Source organism: Cupressus sempervirens, chromosome 1, assembly GCF_028749045.1.
Source record: "Cupressus sempervirens isolate cs-2001-9-10 chromosome 1, ASM2874904v1, whole genome shotgun sequence".
NCBI classification, from domain to species: domain Eukaryota; kingdom Viridiplantae; phylum Streptophyta; class Pinopsida; order Cupressales; family Cupressaceae; genus Cupressus; species Cupressus sempervirens.
This window is the reverse complement of record NC_143118.1, coordinates 862,324,025-862,330,472: the sequence shown is the minus strand read 5'-3', so window position 1 is coordinate 862,330,472 and position 6,448 is coordinate 862,324,025.

Genomic DNA, 6,448 nt, shown 5'->3' with positions numbered 1-6,448 from the left:
GAGGGGACACTCACTAGACAAAGGAAGAAGGAAAACAAAGACAAAACATCAACCCCCTAGGGCACTTTAATCATGAGTAGTGCATGTACAATAAGACACAAGACATAATGAATCCCAAGAAAACAATAATTTTCATGAGTGTCCTTAGATGACACTACTTGAATCAGAAAGCAAAACAAGGAAAAACAACTGAAATGAAAATACAGATGCAGTATTACTCTTTATCTTAATGTGTTTACAAGAATACATACAAATGATGTCTAAATAGACCAAAAAAGACATAAGTCTAATACAATAGATAGTAGAAGTCATGAAAAATCATCTGAAGCAATGAAATAGATCCACAAACTTGAAACAACCAAGATATCTACTAGAACACCAAAATGCAAAAGACTGAATATAACGTGTTTGGAAAAAAATCTTGAAAAAAAACTAGCATCACTAGAAAGATCTCAAAAAGAGATTTCCAACAATATAAAGAATTCCTAAATCGGAGATAAGATACTCAAGATATGTCTCTAAGAGTGCAAAAAGGAACTTCTAACTTTGACAGTAGAAAAAGTCATAGAAAAGCATCAAAACTAGAAACTAACTATACCACTTTGATAGGCTCGGAACCATCTCTCTAACAATATCTCATTTTTGAAAAATGAATTCTGTATGCTAAAGATATGAGAAAAAATGTGAATGTAGGTCAAAAAAAAGGCCTGAGGAGGTGACAAGAATGCTAATGCAATGCTAATGTGCTGCTGATGTTAGCAATTCATGAGCACAAATTTGATGGAAGAATGACCATCAAGGGAAAAAAATGTCAGAAAAAGACCCCTACTAGAGAAAAATTCTAACCACTAGAAACAAGAGCCAAATCAAAGGGTCAGTTCCAAAAATAACATATTCTTATTGCCAAAATGCATGAAAGGATCACTATTTCCAAAAAACAATGGGCAAAATAGGTGGATGCAAGTCAAATCATTGTGAAACATGTTGGAGCTGGTAAAAAATACTGGTGGCAAGAAAAACCCAAAAATAATTTCCCCTCCACCAAAATAAACCTCTAGATCTCCAAACAAATGGTACCCATAAAACCAATGGTCAACAAATAAGGATGTTGTCAGAGGGACATGGTGGCGTTGATACTTCACATGCATGTTTTATTTTTCCATAAAAAATACAATACCAAAAAAAAGCTTCAAAAGCAATTCATGGAAAACAAAGCCTATTAATAGGACCTTAGTGGAGTCTTGAGGTCTATGTGGACCTATTGACTAGATGTCATACCCCAAGGACATGTTGGAGAAGCCCAAGGTGATTAATTTGTAGGAGAATGGATGGAGTGGGCCCAACAACCTTATGTCACAAAAATCATGCCAAAGACTGCATCTTAAAAAAATTGGTCCCTAAAAACAATGACCTACCTATTAAAAATCTCACGCCTCCAAATGCCTCATAAAAAATACATGGTCAAACACATCCCCTCCTTATTGATTCGAAACCACATAAGAAACCAAGGTAGAAGTAGTACTAGAGATAGGAGTCTGATTCAAGAGTAGAAGGCACACACCATGGGCATAGGTAGAGTCATTGAGGTAGCAACAACATGACAAGGGTCCCAAGAATCACATCGAGAATCTATGGAAAATAGTTATAGAGAACTCCAGAAGCTAGTGGTACCATTGAAAGAGGGTCCTCGACAAAAAAAAACTTCACAAAACACAGTCTACACTAACCCACCAAACATCAAAGCAACTAAAAAATAAGGTGTGATTATTGAAGCACCAAAAATAATGCATGGAAGTTGAACATAGTTTCCACCACAAAATGAAATGAAACACCTCTAATAAAGATGCTAAGATCTAGTGCATTTGTGGCCTCCAATCATGTTGATTGTAATGGAAAGAAGACCACCCAATTGGAGCTCCAATTCATAGGTCAAAATCATAGTGGCAGAAGGAGGTGAGTGAATTATTTAATTGGCCTCGAATCAAATATCTCAGAATCTCCAGGATCTAGCATGAACAAGGTGCAATTGGTGGAAAACAAGTATCTCCAAAAATAATGCAAATAAACTCCACTTATGTGGTGTTTTAGCCTCGGACCTATAGGAAAAAGGATAGCACCAGCTAAGAATACAAAGACTACTTAGAATCCAAGGAAGTCCACCAAACAAAAAATTATAGATCACCAAGAAATGACCAAAGAAGGATCGTTGGCATGACAATAGAAGGATGGTGTGGTGGTGCATGGGACAAAGAAATTTCTTCAAAAAAAAAAATTACAACTTCCAATTTCCTTAAGAAATCACATGTAAGGGTGATGTGGCACTAGAATTGATCGCTAACTATCGGTAGAGATCCCCAAAAGCATGCAGTTTCAAAGATTTCATAGATCCAAGCTCTCTAATCATTGAAGACCCCAATCCATGTACATGTACACCTTCAAAAAAGTTCCATGGATTATGGAGCTTAACCGAGACTCACCAAAAGTAGCAAAATAATCTCTAAGAGTATGGTCATCCACCCCATATGAAAGGCTTCCACTGAAAATCCTAGAGGACATGAGCCACACAACATGGTAGATGGATGGAATACCTATAAAACCAACATTCTTGGTGATTGAGTGTCACAACAGCTCACCTAGCTTAGTCAAAAAGTATCATTCCTTCTCAAGAGGTAGAAGAAAGTATTAATCTACTTCATAAAGCAATTTGGAAACCCCTAAACCACCTTTCAACCAAATATTAGCCTTCTTACATTGTTTTTAAACATAAATAACAACAAGCACTTCAATATAGAAAAAAAAAGCTTTGGGAAATAATTATGATTAAAAAAAACCAAAATTTTTTGCATCTTGATATGTGTGTGTCATGTCCCCTTTTCAAATAATTAAAAATAATAATCTTTTTCTAAGCCAGGCAGACCCAAAAAGGTGAAGTTTCGGAAAAGGGGATGATCTTTGGAAGCTAATGGACTAATAAATGAAAATTATTATTAAAATATGTTTTATTAACCCCTCTTGGACATGAGTTCGGGCTATGCCCTCTTTTAAAGAGTTTGGAGGCATTTTGGGCTCATTCCAAAACTTGATTTTTGCTCATTCTTTGTTATTCTTCAGAGGCTGCCAAACCTGTGGAGAAGGAGACCCAAGAATGGGAGTTTGTAGGATTCCAAGGAGACCCAAGAATGGAAGTTTTTAGGTTTCTAGGAAGGCTAAGGATGGGAGTTTGAATCCATTCCATGTGCATGCTCATACAGATTTTGCCTTTGTGCTGAACAGTGCAGATTTGTGAGTTTTCGGGTGTGTTTTTTGTATGAGTTTGGTGTTTTCAGTTGAGTATTTCGTATCAGTTTGGATTGCTTCTGTATTTCAGACTTTAAGGTGTTAAAATAGATCTGAATATATGTATTGGGACATGATTAAACTTTTGAGATAGATTATTAGTGTTTTTGTGGTGTTTCCGGGCATTTTTGTGTTAATTTTGGGAGCCCGATGAGCATAGTTTTTGTCCTACATTTGTGAACTATTGTGTAAAGGCTATACGGATCTGGAAATGTCATTTTATAAGCTGTTATGCTGCTGAAATTTCTGTAAAAATTTCCATTTTCAGATTTATTAATAATTTGTGAAGTTGTGAGGCTTTTGGGACTATTTCTAACATACCCGATTTGGGGTTTCTTGAGAAATTTGGTGGATCTTTGTGATATTAGTTGTTTGATCTTGAAAATATGATTAGAGGCATGAAATATCATACAAAACCAGTAAAGGGACATTTCAATGGTATCAGAGCTATGATCTTGCCAGCCTGAGGGTTTGTAGAAGTTTGCATGTCAGTTTTGACAACTACTCAGATCTTGCATGTCAATTTTGACAACTACCTAGATCTTGCATGTCAGTTTTGACAACTACCCAAATCTTGCATGTTAGTTTTGAAACTACCCAGGTCTTGCATGTCGGTTTTGACAACTACCCAGATCTTGCATGTCAGTTTTGACAACTACCCAGATCTTGCATGTCAGTTTTGACAACCCAGATCTTGCATGTCAATTTTGATAACTACCCAGATATTGCATGTCATAATTTATGATTGCATGTTGCTTCTAATCAGCTGCATGTCAAAATTTATGGTTGCATGCTACTTCTAATCATTTGCATGTTAGTTCTTGGTGAATTTGGTGGTTGCATGTTGCTTCTAATTAGTTGCATGTCAAAATCTATGGTTGCATGCTACTTCTAATCATTTGCATGTTAGTTCTTGGTGTTTGAAGAAGTTATATCCTATTGGGGTTACACTCTACTTTATCCAAAATGGAGAGGTATAGTACAAAGTCTCAGAGGACACGATCTTAGACAATTGATATCCAGAGTCAAAATAGTAGAAAGGATGGTTATTTAGACATTCGAGATAAACTTATGAAAATAAGCCATGACATGTCTGAACAGTTGGTTGAGCACCATCGTATGATGAATGACATGTTGCCCGACCCAGCTAAGGTGGATAAGTTGACTGGATTTCTATCTGGCATATTTTCTCACAAGGCAGATGACACAATTACCAAGAACTTGCATGAGGAGTTTGAGAAACTAGCTTATAGCCAGGCAAAGGTCTCTAATTCTACTCTACCATAGGAGGTAGTGGGTTTAGATGATGATTATGAGGATGTTGTTGTGCATGATGGTGAGATACCTAGTAGAGATGAGCAGACATTGAGCATTCATGACTTTGCTGAGAAAGAGTACAAGGCACAGTTAGATGCTTCATCACATGAGGTTGAGGTAGGTAGTACTTCACATGATTTTTCCAGCCAGCTGAAGGTGAACAAAGATAGTATTGTGAATTCATTATCTCATCATGACAGGATGCGGGATATGATAGAGGATCACATTCAGATGATTCAGTTATAGGGTAGACATAAGGGAGTTCAAGCAAAGTCTCCTTGTGTTGACTTACAAGCAATTAGGGAAGGAATGGGAACGATGAAGTTGAGTTATTTACATCTTCTATCAGATCATGACCATCTTCTTAGCCTTGTCGAAAACTATTCAGATGCCTTGAGGAGGAAGGAGGAGGAAGTTGACAGGCTTTCTCACAAGCTTGAGGACACTCGATCTTCTTTGGTGAATACTCCATTGGCATTACAAGACTGGGAGAGACATGGGGATAAGCATGACATGGAATTGAGTTTAGTTTCATCTTGCACTCCTAATACTTAGCTTTCGACGAATGGTAGATCATATGTGGACATTGATAATGTTGCGAGTTCATCTTGCATTCACATCCAGGATATAGGGATAATGTCAGACAGGGATGTGGAATTAGTTGGTATTGGTCATATTACTCAGGTGAGGATTTGCTTGAGTTACCAGCTGATTATAGTTTACGGATATGGACTCGAGATTTTTATATTGGCATTTGGGATTCAATTGACTGGAAATCTTTAACACTTTTTGGTAGCAGTGATTGCTTGGGTGCTATCATGGATTCGATTAGCAGATTGCACGATGTTGTCTTTTCTTGTGCCAGGAGCTTATCCGATGTTGGTATTAGTTTTTATACACCGGTGTTGGGCTTTGTTCATATATCCAGTCAACCATACTTGCTGGAATGTGTTGATAATATTTCATATTTGGCAGTGTGTACAGATGAGTCCCAGGATCATATTGGCATTGATGACATCCAGGAAGATGCAGTGGGCAGTTTTGAAGACTTAGTTTCCTTGGGTACAGAGGAGTTGGACAGCAGTGCTAATGTTTTTGATACTCTGTATGTTGATATGAGCTTTAGATTTGATTCACAGGATATGGATGGTAATACTTTAGAGACTAGTAACTTTGAGGATACTCCTTTAGACAGTGCATTAGAGGAGGTTTGTAGGAGACAGTCAAGCTAGTGCCATCATGTGTCTAATCAGTTGAGAGTTAGTGACCAAGACATTGCTGTCACTTGCCAACATTTTGATGCTACTCGTCAATTGTTAGCAGTTTATGGATGGGGTTCTCCTACTAGTGATGAGCAGGAAGGTAGTTATCTTTCCTTGATAGAGATCCACTCTTTATGGGAGGCTATTCAGATTTTGAGACAGCATTATATGCAGTTGGTAGCCGATAGAGATTATCTTATGGAGTGGGGTAGTACAGCATAAGATGCATTGTTGGCCAAGGAAGATGAGGTGAGTGAGCTTACTGAGTAGCTTGAGGTGACTTCTGAGATTCTTGAGAGTACACAGTTGGCTTTCAAGGAGTCACAGTTTCATTTGGATAAGGTGACCATGGAGTTAGAGTGGCTATAGTCTTTACCTAATTCTATACAGTCACAAGCTATGGTTTTTGGTGATCCGAGGATGTCCATGGCCAAGATTGTCAGAGACAGTGGAGATGGGGATGCATCCATCCTTGATACTAACATTGGCATATCAGGTTCATTCCCACTAGAGTTAGGTTCAGTTGAGCTGGG